General features: G+C 48.2%; 1 long non-coding RNA gene across 1 annotated transcript in view; it reads right to left on the bottom strand.

Moving 5' to 3' along the window:
* Positions 1-273: 273 nt before the first annotated feature.
* The window catches only part of LOC109145862, a 233903-nt gene continuing 212429 nt past the window's right edge, over positions 274-21747 (bottom strand). The window contains exons 4-10 of the long non-coding RNA XR_005603182.1: positions 11024-11180; positions 10416-10548; positions 5458-9566; positions 3506-4817; positions 2865-3062; positions 2541-2713; positions 274-339 (exon numbers count right to left, since the gene is read on the bottom strand). This is a non-coding gene — a long non-coding RNA (uncharacterized LOC109145862). The remainder of the gene's footprint in view (positions 340-2540; positions 2714-2864; positions 3063-3505; positions 4818-5457; positions 9567-10415; positions 10549-11023; positions 11181-21747) is intronic.

Raw genomic sequence — 21747 nt, 5'->3', positions numbered from 1 at the left:
CAAAAGCCACTGTGTGAAGGCGAATACAACACCCAGGTTTTCCCAGGACTGATCTTTCCCTGCTCTACCTGGCTTCCATTACAGTAATTTGCTTAATGACTTCCTCCATCAGGTGGCCAGCACAGCCATCCCTGGAGCTGCCCTCCAGTTACTTTCCTAAAGGTACCTTCAACATATTTGTGCCTTTGGCCACTGGATTCCCTGGCAGTGCCTTCTGCAACCTGTTCAACCTCTCAGGTCACAACTTAGTTCCTTTTACCTCTTTCAGGCTCATTACCTGAAGTGTTCTGCCAGTCCTCCTGACTCCAAAGCCTCCTTGTCAGAGCTGTTCAGGAAATTCTTCAGTGCAATTTCATTGGGAAAGATCAATTAAGTTAAATTGAAATTTCTTACAAAAAGAACTCTATTCTTCATTTAAAAAAAAGAATTTAAATTCTTAGTTTAAAAAACAGTATGTTCTCAGGATCTGCACGAGGTCCCTTCTGCCTCTTCACTCCATGTCTTGTTTTTAAGGCTACCTGAGTATCAGGTACCCAGAGTTTCCCCTTATATGCAAGTATTTAACCATGTGCTGACTGTTCCTGTGTCGAATTCTGACCCAGGTAGATGGATGTAGCACAGATCTCTTCACCTGAGCCAGTATCATCAGAAAACCTTTAAAGTCAGCAACAAGAAATTTCCAAGGCGTGATTCACTCTACCCTGAAGTGAATCACTAAACTGGAACATGGATGAGTGAATCATGTAAACATCTCCAGTGTAAACCAAACTTGGTTAAAAAAGAATCACGCCTTCTCTTTGCTGAGATTCCTCTTGACCACAAGGGAACATCACACACTCCCATTTGTTCCTTGTCATTTTGGGAGCTTTAAAAGGAGTAAATACTCTCCTCCCATTATCCTTCCTTTTGATGGCACTGTCTTTGACTTTCCTTCTTTTTCCTTTCCCTTTTGAATGGTCTTGTTTTCCACCAACCCCACCAGCTCACAAAGCTATCACCCAGCAGTCCTGAAAGCAGTCCTCTTGCACCAGAAGGAGAATCTTCTAACACAGCTTCATCCTGTCCAGAAACCCTTTGTGAAAACCCACCAGAGATGTCCTCAGATGGCTGCAATTAATTAGACTGAAATGACAAGTAGTGTTGTTTTGTACACAACAAAACGTTCAGGTGCCCCCAAAATTAATTCAACTTCTTGGCATGAACATGATCTTCCAGCACCAAAATAATGATCCAAATAAAAACCTATATCAAAGCTGGGGAAAAGTATTTTTTTACCACTTGGGGAACAAGCCTTTCTTATAACACTGTCATATAAACAACTTTTGTTTTGGGAGTTTCAAAAGCATATGGGGAAAACAAGGTGGTAGGATCCTGGGGCTCTCCCTGGGAATGCCCCATGGCCTTCCCCCATCTCATGTGTCTCATCTGAACCCCAAACTCATTGCTCTGCCCAGTGGCCTGGGGATGGGGCAGGCAGAAGCCATTTAGGACAAAATTATTTGTAACCCTTAGAGAAATTCTAAAAGCTTTCTAGATAAAGGGCTGAATCGGCTTTTGACTGAGCAAATCTGATGTATAAAGGGCAGCCCCCTCAGCAGGTGACATAACCCAGATGCCACGGAGACTTGACACTGACTTTACAGCACTCTGGAGGGTGGAAGCAACTTCCCCTTGATCAGGCAACACCCAGGACCTCTCCTGCATCACTGAACACTCTGAAACGCCCCATCCCACCTACTGCCCCCAGACAAAATGAAATGCTGTCCCCTGTGCACCATTCATCAAAGCCAGGCCCCACAATTAATGGCACCATTTGTTCAGGGGATTTCAACAGGTACTGAAATCCAAAGCATCAAAGCACAGACAGTCTCATCCTGGCCTGGCAGATATAAATATGCCAGGGAGACTTCGTGTCACTCAGCAATCACTGTCCCTCTAAAAGGGTTTACAGGCCTTTCAAAGCACTGAGATCCTGTAAACCAGGTCCTCAGCCCCAGCATGGATGATCCTGAGAGAGCTCTGTTACTTGAGGGGACCGTGAGTTTGGTCTTTCTGAGCAAGATTTTGGGCTGGAACTGTCCTCACAAAAATGGCAACAGCCACGATTATAAAAGAATACCAAAGCTCCCAACATTGCAGCTCAGCTTATTCCGTGATTCTGTGAAATCGGGAGCAGCGAGGTACAAAGCAGCCAGGTCCTGCTGCCTTCTCCTTTGACAACACTTCCCACCAGGCAGCAGAAACCAGGGAGTGGGGGATGTGAAGAGGCTGTTGCCCTCCTCAGAGATTCAGTCCAGACCTTACAAGGCCAGCAACACAGGACCTACTGAAACCTTTTCTCCCACCACTTCCCCCAGAATGGCTCAGTCCAGCACCAGATCTCAGCCTCCTTCTTAAAACTCATCAGCTCCCCTGCAACAATTTTTTTGGGGCCTGTGGTTTTTCAGTGGAATTTAAAGAACAAAAACCTTGGATCATTACATCATGGCTCCAGTAATGTCTAGGAACATTTTACATTTGATAAAATCTCCCCAGATTACCTTCTGAAAGCCTTGTGGTCGAGTGGCAGGGCTGGGAACACAGGAATGATGTAAGAAACCACTGAATAGCTCGGAGATCAGCTCCTCACATCCCTAGCAGAGAAACTTGGGAAAGGCATCACTCTTCCTTCAAGGGAACCTGGCAATTAGCTGAAGTCAAGGAGCTGCTGTGCCTATGGACAGACAGGAAGAATGGCCTGGAGTTAACACATGCTTAGCCTCCCCTGGCAGGAATTCTGGGCCCAGGCTTGTCCAAGTGCCTACTTCCTGCCCCTCCTTAGCCATCCCTCCCTGTCCCAGTTTCCTCTGGGTATATTTCCCTACCTCCTGCCTGTGTGGTTTGGAATCTCTCTGGGAAAGGTGAAGGATGTGGTTTTGTACGATGTGAGCCTCTGCTCTCAGTCCTGGTTCTTTAAAAACAGGAGAATCTTCCTAGAAGTGGAGACTCACACCTGGAGCTTGGCTGTAGGGGTGTTAGAGGGGATGGGCAGAGGGCATCCCTTCCAAATCTTCACAAATCTTCTGTTAAAAGTAAGTACAGTATGATGTAATAATAACAACAACAACAACAACAATAATGATAACAACACAGGCAAAACACAGGGAGATGAAAACTGCCAAGCCATGCAGGGAGAACCTGAGGAAAACTTTTCCAGGAAACCATGTGCTTAAAGGGAATCTCTGTTTCATTCTCCCTTCAGGAGACAAACACTTAATTTTGCAATCTCCTACTAACTGGCTAAGCCCTGTGCTTTGGTGGAGCTCTGTACTCTGCCTCTCAGAGACAGTTTGGACCTCAAATCTTCATGCAAAGCCATGTAAGCACAACTTGTGTATTTAACAATGCAAGGATGGGCAGGAGGCAACCTAAAATCCTGACCTCAGGTGACTTCTCCCATGTCACTCCAGTCAAAGACAAACTGAGACACATTAACCAAGAATTCTGATTCCCAGACTGTACTTACAACCACCAGTTCACGCTGCTCCTCATCAGAGCAATGTCACCACGAGACTTTTATTCAGCTGAGAAAACAGAAGTGACAGCAGCTCTTGGTTAGGGTTGGCCCCTGAGCTTCCCTTGTCACACCATAATTAGCTGCATTGCTTTAGTGCAATTGGGGTGTTTCACTCACAAGTGTGTTTGGGTGGTTAACTCAAAGATTAAGTCTCAAAAGCAGAGACTACAACAATGCTACAACCCCTAAGAATTAGATGCTTACCTTAACTAGGTGGCTCATCCCTTCTACTTGCTCTCTCCTACAGACTTAACAAAAGCCTTTATTTTTGCCTGGAAGACCCACAGGAGTTGGAGCTTCTGTTGTAAGCACAAGAGTTAAAGACAGTACCTGGGCCAAAGAGCCCCCAAACCAGGCAACAGGTAGGAAACAAAATCAATACTAACACGAGGTCCTTCTCCTTATAAACCAGAACCACAGGGAGATGACGTGATTTCTCTGGGATCATTTCAGCCGGAACGGAGCTCCCAGCCCAGGTAATGGCTCAACCAGCAGACCACCCTTCCTCCTCAACAGGAGGTCTGAACCTGAGCAGCCTGGCAAAGGAGGGATTACATGGTTCACATGGCTGAAGGTTTCTAGATACCTCGAGGCTTTGTTCTCGCCATGCTCTGGGCACAGGACCTTTGTCAAAGCAGCTGAAGAGAAACGCCCTGGCCTGGTGCTGTTCCCAGTGGTCCATCTGCAAGCTCAGGCACTGCCTTCCTGCTCGGTGCCTTCCTTTAGAACTGCAATCCAATTTACAAAGCCTTTAATTTTAAACTTTCTCATCACTGACTTAATAAAAGTAAATGACAGGTAATGGTCCCAGAAGCCAGGACCCATTAGATCTTTCTCAACACTAATAAGGGCTGATCAGACGCTTGTGCGCTCCTTTTCCAGCTCACGGAAACCCAGCTCCCCAAGGACTCTGCAGCCGGGGGAGAAACAGGAAACCAACCCTCTCACGGGCCAGGGAAAAAGGGAGAGAAAAGGGGGGAAAATAAAAATAAAGAAACCCATGTGAACATGAACACTTAAAGCTGAAAAGGGGCAGGAGGATGAGTGCGGATAACGCCTGCGCTCGGCCCGGAGTTCAGCTGGGGCCCACGTGCTCGCTCCATTTCCCCAGCGGGGCACGGGGGGCTCTGGGAGGCGCTGCCGGCGTCGTGGCTGCACGGAGCCGTGGAGCAAACCGGCTCTGATTTCTGCCCAAAGGCATCAGTGTCAGACCGGTCGGGATGTCAGCTCGGCACAATGTCAAGGCGGCAGTCACGGTGTGCTGTCACAAAGAGAAATAGATATCATTTCAAACACACAGCTCTGGAGAGAGGAGGGAGAGGCAGGAAAGAGAATCCCATAATGCACTTTTTTTGGGGGGGAGAGAGGGCCAGGAGGCTTAACTCTGCTTTGGCCACACGAGAGGAGGTACAAGCAGAGGATGCTCCAAGTCTTCCAGCCAGTGCGTCACCAGGCTGGGAGGGCAGGTGGGTACTCCAGAAAGGACCCGATTTTCACCTCTCCTATGTACTTTCAGTTAGAAAAAAAGCATTTGGAATCAGTCTCCTAACACTAATTCCTGATTTAAGGAATTCCTTGGCCAGCACAAAGCTTTAGTCTTTACCTCTAGCACAAAGGAGAACAACAGTGTCGTGGTCACAATGACCAGGATTCTGGTGGTTTTCTGTCCTCCTCAGGTTACACCTCCACATTTCAGTGATAAAGGAGACTTTAAACACAGCCTCATTCCTGCCTCAACTGTCCCTTAAAGTCTTCACATCCCAGGCCTAAGGCAATCCTGGCTCCATACATTGCATGACACCCTCTCCCAGGGAAGGGTGCTTGTTACATCCATATCTTCCCCTCTACAGAAGCCAGCAAGGTGACTTAGGCATTATTTGGAGATGCTCTACCTCATTTACCTCATATCCAGGTGACAGAAAGCAACTGTGGCACAGTTCAGGACTGGAAAAATCAGCATCAGGCTCTCCTTGCCCTCCTTCTTCACTACAAGACTGTGCTGGGGCAGCTCCTTGCTCGTTCCTTTTCTGTTTGTCAGTACTGTCTGGCTTTTGCTTTTGTTTCTCTGCTGTTTGGTGGAATTGCATCTGCTGTGACTTCTCTTTCCCAGACCTCACTTCTTCCACACTGATTTTCTGTCCTTCCATGGTCTCAAAGGCATTTGCCAGTCATAGCACCCAGATCGAGGGGAAAAGGGAGAGTTGGAGGTGAGTGAGAAAGCCTTCACCTCAGTTTTCCTGGTTTGAACAGATACGATTTCATGAGATACCTGCCAGGAGTTCTGCCCACAACAAACAGTGACAGCACCACAACATTCCCAGTATCTTCATGTAGGTTTAAGTAACCATATTTCCATATTTTCAAAGCAAGAAACACTTCTCAAGTAACACCTTCCAGTGTTACAAAAATGCCATCCAAGAGCATATGTATTTCAGTGAAAGGGAAGAGAATGGAGTTAATTTTTGGGAGGAACATGACATATCCCAGAGCTGATTACTCCTGGCTCCCTGGGGATCACTCACTTCCTGCCCACGTGCACAGAGGGAACAGCACCAAGGAATCTCAGGCTTCACCTTTGAGGCCATCTTTGTGGAAGGCTGGGAGACAACACAGCAAGTTTCTCTCTCACCGCACCACTGTTGTCTGTGTAACATTTTTGATACACCAAGTCTGTATCACAGAAAGCCCTGGAGCCCACTGCAATATAATTAATGTGATAGGAAATCTTGTACTGGAGCACAGCCAGGATTCTCATCACACTCAAGCCTCACTCAGTAACCACTGGACTTTCCATTCCTCCCTCAGACACCCACCTTATTTGTCTTTGCTTCCCAATTCCTCTGAAGCACCTTTGAAACCCTATTGACATGACTGTTAGCTGTGGTAGCAGGCAGATCTAGGAGGGACTCTGCCTGGAGCAAATTCCTTGCCTGTGGCTCATCTCTAGCCTCAATCCAGGCTCTCTTACCTTGCACATGACACTTGCTCACACAGCCCCAAAACCTCACACTTCCCTACTCCCTTCAGACATCTTTACACTTAAAGTGGTTCCTCCTTCCTCTCCCCTGTCCTTTTCCTCCCAGGTCTGGCTTTCCAAATGAAATTCTTTCAGCTTTCCTGAACGGGGAGAAATCTCCCAAGGCTCTGCTTTATCCTGGTCATACTCTACCCTGTGCTCTGGATCTCCCTCTGATAACAAGGTGCATACACTGTATATCACAGCTGTAGAAAGAAGGGGGATTTATACATTTGGCCTCTTCTGAGTGTAATACACAGGCCTGGATCCTCTCCCAACATCTGCTCCTAGTCTGGACCAAGGGAATGAGAGATGCTACAAGGTTTGTAGCTTGTGTAAGAAAAATCTCATGAAGAATTGCAATAGTACAGTCCTAACCCTTGGGAGATGGGTATGGACAGCCTCTTGGAATGTGGTGTAGCCTCCACAGGGGTGCTTCATCTTGCATTTGAGCTTTTTCACCCCACTCTTTTCTTTGGTAAATAGCAAACAGCATTTATATTGCTTCTAACTACACTACAGTGCTGGACAGATGAAAATATCTGTGGCTCATAACAGATTTGTAAAGACACTTGTGCCACTTCCTTACAATAAACGGAGAGCAGAGCCAAGAAGAGAAGTTGATGTTGGTACTTGGGGTCACGTCTCTTTATCTGAGTATTTCCTTAGTCTTTTGGGAAAAAGTCAACCACTACTGCTGATTATTTCTACCTGCTGGCCACCAGTGTGTTACACCAGGCTGTCACCCCAAGCAGGGTGCTGGTTCACTTCACCTAAAATCTGTGTCCATAGGGAAATGTAAGCAATGCCTTGTTGCCAGCTTTGGTTTAACCTGGCTCTGAAGTAACCCAGCCCTTCTCATGAATTATACCTCCCTGTCCCCAGATTTTAATGGTTGCTATTCCTTATGAGAACACAAACCTAACTGTGAATTTTCTCACTTGCCATGTAAGGCCATTACTTAGGTAAATCCAAAGGACTGCTGGGCTTTGTATCCATGGCTGGGGCAGATCATACTTTAGGCCAGAACAAAGCACATGGTAAATTCCTGAAGTCTGTTGGGACACTTGTTTTGCCAGGATAAGGTAACAATACAAGGTCCATGATAACACCACAAGTTTCACAACAAGCAGACCCAAAAATCCCTTAAACCTCAGCACCCACAGGAATCCTGAATATCAGCCCTAACGCATCTCAGGTAGGGTGCCCAAAAGTCAGGGTTACCCTGAACCTGTAACTGAAGAGTTTGGATAAATGTCTAATTCTGTCAGAGCTTTATCTGTGTTTGGCATCCCTAGATACGCCTTTCTGTCCATGGTTTTGTCCTCATGGGATGCTTCAGACACTCTCCCAGGATTTCCCCTCGTTGGAGCAGTATCTGTGGTTGGACCTGCATGAAGAGTCTGTGCAGAAGCCTCATAAATAGTAAAGCTGAGATGTCTGAGATGCACTGGGGTTCCTGGGTGGGAAAAGAGCAGCCCTCAGCTCCAATATGCCTATGCAGGAGCAAACCCAAGGACAGCAGGGCTTGGTTCATAAATATCACTGGCCTTTAAACCAACCATTTCTCAGGCTGGGTATTTCAACTGTCATCAAAAATGCTGGTCAAAAATAGTGTATGGAGAAGAGCTGAGTTGCTGTTGTGATCCTGCCATCACCTCTTTTTCAGACTGACAGCAAATTGTTCCACTGCTAGGCCTCAGCTCCCCAGCTGTACAAGGGACACAACAGGTACCAATCTCCCCCTCTTCCTCTGCTCCTCTCCACATTCACTGTGCTGTTAATTCAAGCGTTTCTCAGACCAAACCAGCTCAGACTCAGTGCAATGACTTCAGCTGGGCTCTTCCAGGAGTGGCAAATCATAAATATTAACAGAGGAGCTGTTTGTCCCAACAAATTGAAAACAAAAGATGAGATGTTGTAATTTGGCTGAATACATTCCAACTCTCACCCTCCGTGACAGGGCTGTGGGAGAGCTGTGCAGCACATGCACGGCACAGCTGGGTTTGGGGACGGAAGCATGGCCCTGGGAAGAGCAGCTTTGCAGTGAGTATTAGCAGCAGAATCTCCCTGGTTGTTACAAGCTGTGAGCTCCTCTTAGGCTATTATTTAATTAGGGAATAGCACATCTCGTAGCAAGCCCCCTTCCTGTTCCCCTCCTGCGGCTTTCCCTCTTGAGCTCCAGGAGTGTTTAATCAGGCAAAGCTTTCAAAGGAGCAGAAGCATGGCCAGATGGCCCAGCCAAACCGAGCTGCCCAAGTAGAGAACTTGGGATGCACATGTGTCCCCCGAAACAAATCCAGCTGGGGGTGTTGAGGCGAAGGCTCAGGAAAGGCCGAGGGCCTGGGCTGCTCCCTCCCAGAGCCCGGTCCCAGCCACGTCAGACACTTCTCCTTCCCACTGCTCCCCATCTCTTCAAACCACACAACACTGTCATTATTCAGATGGCAACTTGCCAGCAAAAGGTGATTGTCACATCCCTCAGCTGGAATTGGCTGCATTTCAGATTTCAAAGCCTACAGCAAGGTTTTTTCACAGCAGCTTTTCTGCTGGGAGCACACTGAGAAGCTCCTACCTCCCTTGTGTCAGGCCCTAATAAAATCACCAGTCACCCAGGAGCTCCTCCAGAGCCCAAGGGACTGCAAGGGCAGCAGAACAGATGCCCTGCAAATCCCAGGAATCCTGTGGTGTTTACCAGGACTCCCAGCCCTGTTCCTGCCACTCGGCTGGACCAGCTCCAGGCGCTCAGGGCTCACACTGGACTGACTCCAGATTAAATGACAATATAATAATTGATGTGTGTCTCCATGCTTTGGTTTGAAACCCCACAATTAAAAGGATACAGGGACACAGCAATTTCCTTGTGAATCAGACCTGTGGGCCCGTTAGAGCAGGATCCTATTCATTACACTGCTGAGTGCAAGGGCGACAACATACTCCCGTCTGCTCTGCTGTTTGGGAAAGTGCAGCTTTAGGAAGGATGACAAAGAAAACCTGCACAGTCAGGAGTAAAGAAGCAAACACTGCTCAGAGAAACGAGGAGCTCCCTCTGCAATCCCACTGCTGCAATATTTGTAACCCATGCACGGGTCAGCCTCTGAGGGTAACATGAGGGAAAGAATGGAAGTTCCATTTGGTACAATTTCATTGTTCCATTAATTATGTTTTGCTTTGGAAGAGAACCATCAAAACCTCAATATTCCCTCCACAATTTCCTTCTGGACTCACTGGAATACATTGGAAATGTCTAACATACAACTAAACACAACTAGGAAAAGAAGAAAAAAACCTGGAAATCTAAAACAACACCTAAATAAAACCTATGACTACAACTGAGTCAGGCTCTTCCTCTCTGAAGAAGACATAAAAGAACCAAATCACTGTGATTTCCTCAACCATTTCCAACAGGAAATGGCATTTTCCAATGAGAACTGGATTATCAAAGTATTTATAACCAATTCTATGTATAACAGTTCCTAGAGAGTATTAATGTGAGCTGTGATAATTAGGACAAGATTTTAAGAGAAATTTTGTTGTTGTGAATCAATGTTTGGACACGAATTATAAAGCCATGTGATTCCTACCACTCTGTTTTCACCTTCAGCTTTCAAGATGCTGGCTAAGGACTGAGCCTTATTACAGAGGAAACACACGTATCAACACCATCTGTCATGAAATTTTATTTTTATTCTGTCTTGTTTAGCTGTTTTCTCTTAGCAAGTCATTATACAAGAGTAAATATATCCTTAGTTCATCAGCACAAAGATGACAAAACATTAAGGATATTTATCTTGTCTGGATGCCATTTAAACTTCTATAAATGTGACCAGAAATTATTCTTACCAGCTCAGGGGAATCCTTTTTTGGGAAGATTTTCAGTGCTAAGAGCTTCTGCTTACATGAGAAATGCTGTGCAGAAGTCCTTTCTCAAGGCACCGCGATGATCCAGCTGCCAGTGCCAACCCCTCTGAGGAATCTGAGAAGGGAATGAACAAACATGTCAGTGTTTGTGCTGGATGGGGAGCTCTGGGACAGTTGGAAAAGTGGTGCCGTGCTCCACAAATGCTTCTCCCACAGCTCTTCCTTGCCAGTGACGAGCTCTCCCTGGCCTACAGCAGCAGTGGGTTGCTGTCCCTGCACTGGCTCAGCTTCCTGGCCAGAACACAGAGGTGTGAGGCTACTTTCTGTCTCTCTGCAGCCTTCTCCCGGCCTGAAGCTCTCTGTGAGCACTCCCACCTGCTCCTCCACACTCACACACAGATAATCCATGTGGGAGCACACTTGTTATTCCAGCTCCCAGACTGGGAGCTCTGCTGGACTCAGGCTCGTTGGTCCCAGACATATTAACACCTATAATTCCCACCTCCCCAGTACATTAATTTTTACATTTTCCCAGTCCTTTCAATCCTCTTCAAACATTCCCTGTGGCTGAGGCACTGCCAGGTGTTTACCTGAATGAACTCAGCTGGGCTGTTCCACGACGAGTCCAGTGGAAGGACACGCTCCTGTGCCGCTGGAAATGGCTTTCATACCTGACTGAAGGTTAGAAGGGTCCTTATCTCCACACTTCAAAGAGCCTCCTCCCATTTGACAGCTTGGTGTCTCCCCCTGCATGATGTGAAAGTCTTATTCTCAACAGTTTCAAGCCTTTTGATCTTCATAAAAGCCAGGTCACAGAACATCCTATCCTGGCTGTCTTGAGGAATGCCATAAACCCGGAGCCATTGCCACATCGGGCCTCAGGATCTCTAATCTCCCAGGATTTATGAGCTCACATTTTCTTTGAAGGGACACAGCCTACTTTAAAATCACAAATATCATTACACATGCCTGCAATTTACATCAATAAAGGAAGAATAAATTCCACAATCTACTCATTTTTCTCCCAGCAGTCCAACTTTTTAGTCATTTGCATTTATGCAGATGAGGGAATTTCCAGCCAGTTCCATTCTTTGGGCAGTGCTGCACATGCCAGTACCACAAATATTATACTGCAAACATTGTGGGGGAGGATTTTAATCTAAATACAGATAGTGCCTAATCCAGTGTCTTTAAAAAAAGTGCCTGAATCCATTTCTTGTAGGAATATTTTGTAAGGCTGTTAAAATGCAGGCCATAAGCTTATGGATGATGTAAGAAACTTATATGAGGAAATTCTTATTTTTAAGAAACTCAGAAGATCAAAAGCAGAATGAGAAGGATTTATTTCTACACACTATTACTGCATTTCTTTCATCTGTCTGTGTGTCAGGATTTCTGAAAGTGCTTGTCATCACCTTGTTATCTCAGGGCCTGATCTCCATCCAGAGCACTGGAGGTGCCGAGGCCTCTCACAGCCTCCCTGGGGACACTGGGAGCCAACAGCAGCCCCGGCCCCAGCTCAGCCTGGCCAGGTCTGGCCACAGCATCAGGCACATTGTCAGAGCTATCACCAGCCTTATCTGCCTGCATTTCCTAAAGTCAAGACACGGAGAAAAAGGTAACATAGCCCCAACTCAAGACATTCCTGAGCTGAAGAATTCACGTGGCGCATCGAAGGAATGTGCCACAGATATCAAATCAGCCTTACAAGATCTCCAACAAGAAATGAGACTGTCACCAAGGTGGCATTTCTACTCATTTTAGAAGAACTAAAAGATAGGTTCTTTTTCTTTCCCAGCTTTGTTAGCAGAGTATTCCAGCCAAGAAGTCAAGAATTGTTTATATAGCCCTATTTTGAGATGCGGGAAAGCAAGCAAGGATCCCCCCTTTTCTGGCCCTGCCACCCATGCAAGATACTCAAGCCTTGCTCTTGTTTGTTAGAAGAGGAAGATCAAGCTATGCCCCCTCCTCCCCCAAAAGAACAGGGAATCCTGAAAACTCATGGCATTTTTACTGTTTCAGTCAGGTACAACACAGGTCTTCCTTTCACAGACTCTGCCATGGACTCAGTTCCCTCCCTCCTGCTCGATCAATCCTGGTACAGAGGCAGAAGGGCTGATTGAATTTGTGGTGGTGCTTCACATTTCACAGAGTATTCCCCATCCCTCATCCACAAAGTGACAACAAGCCAGCACGTCCCAAGTCATGGGGCAAAAGATCTATTGGAATTACTTTGCATTACAAAATATGGGAGAAATATTTCCAGTATCATTAAATTTCTCATTTGTCCAGTGCATTTGTCCAGATCATAACATCACATCAGGGAAAACAACAACAACAAAACAACACAAAAATGAAAGAGTAAAGGGGGAAGGAAAGACTGGTAAAATTAACACTACCTAAGAATTAAGATCATCCAAGATGTCACCTTTGACAGTTTCCTTTTCTTTCTCTTTGAAGGGAGGTTGAGGCAAGGAAGGAAATTTTATGCACAGTGCAAAGACAGATGGGGAAGGGAAACAAAAAACAAATCAAAGGAAAGGAAAAAATCACAGGGCCTATGGGATGATGACAGAAAAAAAGCATACAAAGGGTGTTCCCCTCCCAGTTGCCAGAGACACGAAGGCACCTGGTACAACCTTCATCGATGAAGGCTCGGATCCGTGTCACCAGGAGACAGCTCCTGGGGTCTGAGCCCTGATTGATGACTTTCAGATTGCCATCTGTGACATAATTCACTGGGCAGCAAGACTGAGGTCAATACACGTTTAAGTAAAAAGGTTTCTTGCAAGCCTGTGGGGTCAATCAGGAAAAGCTGTCATTGTTGGAGGGGAGACGGGAGAAGGGATGGGCTGGCCGGGGGAGAAGTGACCAAGCACTCAATTCCTGGTGAGTAACTGAGACCTTTTAATTGCTGAACAGCAATCCAAAAAAAAGCACATCCTGCAATATGGGAGCCAAAGGATTTACCCCTTTGGAAACAAACACTGCACCAAGTCTCCCGGCCCTTCCTCCCCGTTGCCCTGCAAGCAACTTCCTCCCACATCCAGCCAGGACCCAGATTCACTGAGAGCATTGGGATTGCTCAGCATGGAGAAGGAAAGGGTCTGGGGAGACCTTAGAGGCTCTTCCAGTGGCTAAAGGGGCTCCAGGAGAGCTGGAGAGGGACTTTGGACAAGGGATGGAGTGACCTCATCCCGTACCACGGGCAGGGACACCTCCCACTATCCCAGGGTGCTCCAAGCCCCGTCCAACCCAGCCTGGAACATTTCCAGGGATGGGGCAGCCACAGCTTCTCTGGGCACCCTGTGCCAGGGCCTCCCTGCCCTCCCAGGGAACAATCCCTACCCAATATCCCATCTTCCTGGGATAGGAACAATCCCTGCCCAATATCCCATCTTCCTGGCAGCTGGAGCACAGGCCCTGGTGAGGTCCAGCTGGCTGCCTGCACAAGAAAGCCTGGGAAGCTCTGTCAGCCAAGCAGGCCTGGAAAGCTGCATTGCTCAGGGCCATCCCAGAGACTGCAGGGCCATCCCAGGGAACACGGACGGGGCCATCCAGTCCAGCCTGGTTTGGCACAAGGAGGTGCCAAACAAACAGCGGTCAGAGCGAGATCCAAAGGCAAGGCCCCTGCTGCCGCAAGGGAAGAGGACATGACTCAAAAGAGACACCACAAGCTGGGCAAACAAACTTAACTTGGCTTCCTAGGCCCAGGCCGTGGCTGCTGACGGTGCTGGTGTGCCCGAAGGAGGCACTAAAGTCCAGGTTTCCCCATGAGCACAGATGTGCATTAGGACTTCTCAGCTCTAACACAAGGGCTCTGACACACCTCAGCTGTACTGCTTACCCTGTTTCAAATTCACTTCCCCTCCAGCAAACCTCCCTGCGTTGGCTGCTTGAGCCCTTCTTTTTACAGTACACACCTGACCTTTTTTCCATACTTTGAGGGTTCAGTACTGTGTGCAGGACTTTGGGATGTCAAGAGCTTCCCCCAAAACCCCTCTTGCTGCCTACAGTCAGAGACGTTTCCATTTCTGTTCCAGGTAGCTCGGGCATTTCTGCAACAAATTAGTGTGGAAGCAGCACTTTCAGAAAATCATTTGGCATAGTAAAGAAAAATATCCTCCATTTCAGACCTGAGTTCTCCTGAGAAACAGGAATGGGTTGTCAGTTCAGCCTCTGCTTTGAATAACTGAAATGTAAAGTAGCATATGGGGGTTTATGAGCATTTGCTTTCAGCGTGGGACTCTGGAATCCAAGTTTTGTAAATCCAGGATTGGAGATTAGATACTGCTACCACCAGCTCTGGGCTGGGCACTGCCTTTACAGGGCGTTTAGGCCAGGCTTGAGAACCTCAGCTGCAAGGTGCACACGGGCTGCAAGCATTCTCCTCATTATTATTGCAGAGGCCGTAAGTGGCAGAGGCAGCTCATGTTTGCTCCTGGTTTGCAACTTGCGGGAAAGCTCGTTATCGGTGGGGCATCCTTGAAACAGCAACCAAGAGCATTAACTTTTAATATTTAATGTATTCTCCAGGCTCTGGGAGAGCAATGTGAGAAATATCCCGTAAAAATCTATTAGTGTTAATAAAATACCACCCAACAGGTTGTCCATTACCAGCAATTAAAGTTTTCAAAGCAGGTCAGATAACTCCCTGGAATGATTTGTGTGGCCTTTACATCCGTTCTTCTCCTTCTTCCATTTTTTTTTCTTTATTAAACTTTCTCAACTCTTTCTTCCCTCCTCCCTCCCACAGCTCAGCCTAGTCCTAACCAGTGAATTATGGCACTAATGAGGTGTTTATACTCTCTGCCCATCAATCACAGATGCGTGTGAGTGAAAGCGCCAGCCGATAGTCGGGAAGTGCTGCAGCCTTTGCTGCAGCCAAAGGAATATTAGACTCCAGCTAGATAAATCCCCTGCTCGCTCCCGTTGCAGCTCTTGGCCCCAGGGCAGGAGCAAACACACTCCATCTGATTTTCCACCCAGCACCTACACGGGGACATCCTTGCAGCTCATGTGTGTAGCCTCTGTCCTCTCATTTGTCTCACTTCAGCCCTTAACCACAGCAATGCATCCCTGGAATGTGATATCCCTAACAACTGAAGGAGCAGCTAGCACAGGGTGCCATCAAACAAGGCAGGAGCTGCCCCCAGTCCTCCTCTTTCAATGCTTTTCTCAGCTTTTCCTTAGCTATGAGCCCCCAGAACACACATGGAGGCACCCTGAAGGACCAGCACCAAGACCAGAAGTAGAAATTAGTTAATTTATACTTCTCTCATTTCTTAAAACAAAACAAAACAAAAACTAGACTTGGATTTTTAACAGTGAGGCTTTGGCTTTCTCCCTGCTAATGAATTCATCTGAAAAGAAAATCAAAATGAAATCTAAATGAATAAACACCCATGTTTGTGGAGACCTCAAAGAGCTCTACGCCTACACAAACCCAGTCATTAAATGAGGTCTCTGTGGTCTCCATTTAGCATAAACTGGCAGAGAATGGGCCAAACTCAGGTGTGATGCTCACAAAGAACTCCTCGAGGTGTGTTTACTGAAGCCTCACGGTTCCTGGGCAAAAGACAGAAGCTCCTGGCTGGTGACCCCAGCACCTGAACAACAGTGGCAAGTCTCCAGTGAGATCTTTAAGAAAGCAGGTCAGGAGCAAAGAGAAGGAGCTAAAGAGACTCAGCCATGGCTGGAGAGGCTAAAATCCTAAAAAGCAGCTGTTTCTCTTCTAGCTTGAGAGCAAGATCCTCGCCAAGTCAAGCACCCCCCTCACGGTGTCCAAAGCCAGCCTGAGGGTGGTGGTGGTTTCACCTGACCTCAGCACATACTAGGGTGGAGCAGGCAGCTTTTCCTCATCCTGTTGAACCACTAGTATGTAGGACTTCTGTATTATTTTTAAAGAAAATGGTGTTTTTACTTGAATGTGGTTGATCTCTGTGGTGTTTTTTGGAGCAGCATCCCCCCTTTACAAAAACAGTGAGCAGCCATCCCGCCCTCCCCCCATTCCCACCGTATTTATCTCATCTCCCTCTCACAGGATCCTGTTCTCTTTGCTTCTCTCTTCTGGTTCATGCTCTGCTCCTGTGAATAAAGCTCTCCTCGTGCCCTGCTCCCTCAGCTCAGGTGCCCACCAAAGGCAGCTCCCTCCTCTTGGGCTGCTCCCCATCACCACACAGTCCTTGGGACAATGGCAGCTTCCTCTGGGACAGGCTCATGCCCGGGGCAGAGGTTTCTGTAACCCTCCACCATTTTCATAAGGAAGCTACAGGTCCTTGTGCCAAGTCCCATCTAATGACAAAAATCACATTCTCCCTGGTTAATTTTCAAGAATCCCTTCCCAGTTATCCATGGATGCCCTCAGCCTGCTGGTAGAAAAACTTGATGACATTTTCCAGTGGAAACAAAAGTTTCCAGCTATTGGGTCAGATCCTGATGGGAACCTGGCCCAGAGTCTGGAGGGACAGATGAGGACAGTTCACCTGGCAGCACTGGTAAGTGGCATCAAGACATCACCCTGGGGCCACACTGCTTTTGGTCCTCCAGCAAATGCATCTGGAGGCTGCTGGGGTGCCTCGACCTCCCACTCTGTCTGCTGGAGAGAGATCTGGATTTCTTGGTAGGAGGAGGGATGGGAAGGGGAGAGAGGGAGACAAACAGGCACTGGGTTTGTGGTGAGCAGCGGGGGGGACTTGGCAGCTCTTTGGAGCAGAGCAGGAAGTCTTAATCCTTGGAGCCAGCTGAGTAACCTCGGTGGTGACCTTCCATCGTAGGCGCCAGTGCTCTCACACGGGGGAAAAGCAGCGGGAGAGGAAGAAACACAAGCTGAGAGAAGCTGGCACAAACAACCCCTGCAACACTGGGATGAAGGGACACCATGCTAGGAGGGGACAGCAGACTCACTGCCCTGAGCAACTCCTAGATTCCATTTCTGCTCTTAGGGGTTGTGTTTCTACTTACACACCAAAACAAATGGTTGGGTTTTCTCAAGAGCTTGGCACGTTGAGAAAATGTGGCTTTGAGCGTCCCAGGGGCTCCATGCAGATCACGGGGTAGGTGTGCTGTGCTGTCTCAGTCCTGAATCATCCCATGGTGACATGGCCAGGGCGTGCTACAGCTCCCTGACTCACAGGCCCAGGATTCCTTCCTATGGAAAGCAGAGCGTGGGAGGGGAGGACACAGAAGGGGTGCACAGCCACATCTCACAGCTGGGAAGAGAGGAGACGGTCCTTGACACCAGAGTTGGGGAACGCCGGATATCCCACAGTTCAGCTAAAGCCCCAGGGAGCTGCTGGGTGAGAATTTCCCTAAGAATTCAAGTTCTTATAGATTTTATCCTGACATCCCAGGCAACTACAGGACAGGGATTCCCCACTTCACCATGGCCATGAATGAGGCAGTCTCTGTGCATACACTTCATATGTTCTGTTGCTAGAACTGTCAACTCAAAATACAACGTGTCACTGAAATATTTTCATTATCTCTTGTCCCACTTTGTCCTGTGCACAGATTAATACTTGTTGTTAACTTTATACAAAGACCTTAGCAGGGCTTAGCAAATAATTTCCTTCAATCACAGAAGCTTCCTCCAAGGAGGAATACAGTAGCCACTTAGCAACACAACAACTTCTACAGAGAATATACAGGTGCTGGTGATGCCCATGAATATTCTGAGATCATTTGTGCAAGGAAATGAGAAAGACAGCCCTCGAGCTCCTTTCACTGCCCCCAGTACCCCTCCACCTTGCAGCAGGGTGAGCAGAGCAGGACGTGCCTCCACGCACACCCCAGAGCCTGGGAACGAGGGGGAGAGCGTGGGCAGCACAGCACTTTATGGGAAGGAATTCCATGTTTAGGACAATGCTCGGAGTCAGCTGAAAATCATTAAGTTTGGTCACTTGTGTGCTTTTGAAATCCGTGCCCCAGCCAGGAGTGACTCATGTGGGGAACACGCAAGGATCCAACACGCACAGGGACCCACACAACACAGCTGAGAGAGGTGTGAAACTGAGGAAAATTCCTCCTTAAGGACGCCCTGCAATATGTCACACGCGGCCTTGGCGCTGTTACATCCCACATCATTTCTCCTCACACCGCGGCCAGGATGGCAAAACGTACCCTCCAAAGCCAACAGAGGCTTTTTGGACAACGCCCAGAATCTGTGTGCTGGGCTGACTCCAGCAAAGCAAGGCAGGCAGGACCACATCACAGCCAGAGCATGGATTGCCACAGGAGTGCATAAGCTTGGAGCCAGCCTGGGCAAGCTGGAGTGAAAGCATTGATCCACCCCTGCCAATACAGGCGCTGTGAGCCCCGCTGGATCTCCTCTGCCTGCTGGATTCAACTGTGTAGGGAAATAAGAGCCAGAATGGGAGCAGGGAGAAGAGAGTGAGGAGGAAATCACTCCCCATAATTTTAAGCCTCTTAAAAGGAGGGATTCAGTCCAAACTAATTGCTTAAGTTCACTTTATATTCAATGAGAAAGAAAATCCTTGCCAGAATTGAATTTCTCTCAAATTAGGTGGGATACGTGTTCCTCCTTACTGCTCCCCACTAAGAAGAAGGGAAACGTAGACAATTAATTTAGTCTGGATACTTTGTTTAAGAAGACTAAAATTAGGTGAGATGAATCCTACCCTAAATGTCCTACCCAGGTGAGTGTGGCTCGTGTCTGATGAAGTCCAGCTTCACTCCGTCATGCCCTGACACAGCGTCTGCTGGTTTTACCACCTTTCCTTCTATTCATCACCACCCAACTCCTTGAGAAATCCAGGCAGCTCCTGCCATCAGGATGCCAGAAAGTGGCAAATTCTAACTGGCACAAATAAAGGCAGGAATTTGGGGAGCACAGGGATGAGAGGTGGCTGGCATCACAGTTCAAAAATCTTGTGCCAGTCACATGGGGGGACAACTTCTCTGGAAAATGCCTATTTGTCCTGTTCCTAAGCTGGATGAATTAGTGGGCCCTGGATTTCTCCCAGAGCAGCTGAGCTCTCTTCCAGCTTCCTTTCACTAATGGCCACAAGAGCTGGAGCCCAGGAACTCCTCTCCTCCCCCTCCCTTTGCTCTCTGCTCCCCCAGCACACAGAGCCCCGTGCTGAGCCGAGCTCAGCCATTCTGGGATGGAAAACGAAGGCAGCTGCCAACACACAGGGCTGCCGTCAGTCCCCGAGCGCAAAGGAGGTGCAATCCACCTCCTCTGTGCCAGGTTACACCAACTCCACGATCCATGACATCCCTGGCCTTGCTCAACAGCTCCAAGCAAACTGCACAGGCTTGAGCTGATACAATTAGTCCACCTCAGCCCTGGAAAAGAAGAACCCATGAAAAGCTACACTGAATCCTGCCTCTTCCAAATCTGCACAGCTTCTTTCTTTTCCTCCTTCCTTCATTTTTATTTCTGTGATTATTTCTCCCCTTTCTTTTTTTCCCCTTCTTTCCCCATTAACAGGAGAGAAAACCCAAGAGAGAAAATGCAGGCAGCCAAAAGCTCATTAACATACTTGACCTTTCTGAAGAAAATTAATTCCAAATTCGCACATACCGGCTGCGTTGCTTGGTTTTGTCAAAACGGTGGCATCATTAGAGAGGAGACGAGATGGCTCAAGGGGACGGGGTGTCTGCCACCTCAATGGAACTTGCACCGAGTTACTGAGTGCTGGCACAAATAAAGCAATGACATGGGCCATTCTGTCAGCTTTTCACATGAAATTAATCTTCGTTTCGTTGGCTGTGTAAATTTTTATCACCATGGAGTGGGGGGTGATGAATATACCAAAGCATCCTGACAGCTATGGCCTGAAAACTCGAGATTGTCTCAGCATCTTAACCGCGGTGGTGCTGGAACAATCCCCCTCTCCCGGCGCTGGCTCCGCGCGTGTGCGCGCGTGTGCGCGCGCTCCTGTCGGGATGTGTGAGCCATTCCCTGACACTCTCTCTCCAATCCAGTGTGCTGTGGCCTGGGAAATGCTTGAGGTTTGGATTTCCTGGCTTGAGGGCAATGGCAAACAAATTACTGCTTCTCTCTCACTCTCCAAGTCCCAGTCCAAAAGCCGGTTTGGGTCCCAGCATGCTTTGCCGGGGCTGGCAGGGTTTCCTAACTGATGAGCAAAAAGAGCAGCTCTGCCTTCTCCCGTGGCTCTGGAGCTGTTGCTGCTGCTGTTTTTAAGGTGTATGTCATGTTGCAGTCCAGGTAGGGACATGACATTGTTTGCAGCCAGCAGGGATGTGAGAATAACACACACCTCGGCGGTGCCACACGCACCTTCCTGCCTCAGACAGCTCCGCCACGAACACGAGCATTCAGCAACAGCTGCACCCACACAGATGTGTGAGCAGCCTCAGCTCTCCCAGATTTTCCCCCTGCCAACAGCAGCAAAACCCATCCTCACCCTACACCAGGATCCATAGCACAAACAGCAACCTGGGAACCTGCAGACATCCCCAGGGTCACGGTTTATTCTGTGCTCTGTATCTCAGACAGACGAGAGGCTTAAAATTTAAGTTCCTATAGAGCAGCAACACAAATTTCCTAAGGATGCTTGTCTCCAAATCAGTCTGGCTTCTGCTGGCCAGACCCAAACCCACAGGGGCTGGCTGAGAGGAGTGACCAGGCCTCTGGCCATTATCACTCATGTGGCACTTGCTAGTCAAGGGCATTGACTGCTCTTTTCAGAGCAGCAGAGAGAGCAGCCAAAGCCAGTCACCCCCCCTGCACTCAAACTGTCACTCAGAGGCAACGTGCTCAGTGGGAATTGTGTTGCCTACACTTTTGGCTTCAGCAGGAAAATCCAGATTAAAACAAAGCACGTGTCACTTCCCAAATTAGCCAGCGCTCATTCCAAAACACACTCGTGTGACAGTCTGGACAAACTGGACAATGACAGAGGCATTGTCACAGGTGTACACAGCCTGCAGCCCTATCCATGAACATGCATAGTATTTTCAGCCCGGAGAACAGAAGGTTCTGGGAAGACCTTATAGCCCCTTCCAGGGCCTAAAGGGGCTCCAGGAGAGCTGGAGAGGGACTGGGGACAAGGCATGGAGGGACAGGACACAGGGAATGGCTTCCCAGTGCCAGAGGGCAGGGCTGGATGGGATATTGGGAAGGAATTGTTCCCTGGGAGGGTGGGCAGGCCCTGGCACAGGGTGCCCAGAGCAGCTGGGGCTGCCCCTGGATCCCTGGCAGTGTCCAAGGCCAGGCTGGACGGGGCTTGGAGCACCCTGGGATAGTGGAAGGTGTCATGTCCGTGAGCTTGGAACAAGATGAGTTTTAAGGCCCCTTCCAACCAAAACCATTCCACAATTCCGA

This window comes from Corvus cornix, chromosome 15 (assembly GCF_000738735.6).
Source record: "Corvus cornix cornix isolate S_Up_H32 chromosome 15, ASM73873v5, whole genome shotgun sequence".
NCBI lineage: Eukaryota > Metazoa > Chordata > Aves > Passeriformes > Corvidae > Corvus > Corvus cornix.
Note: the sequence above shows the minus strand (reverse complement) of the source record. Positions and strands in the feature narration are given on the sequence as shown.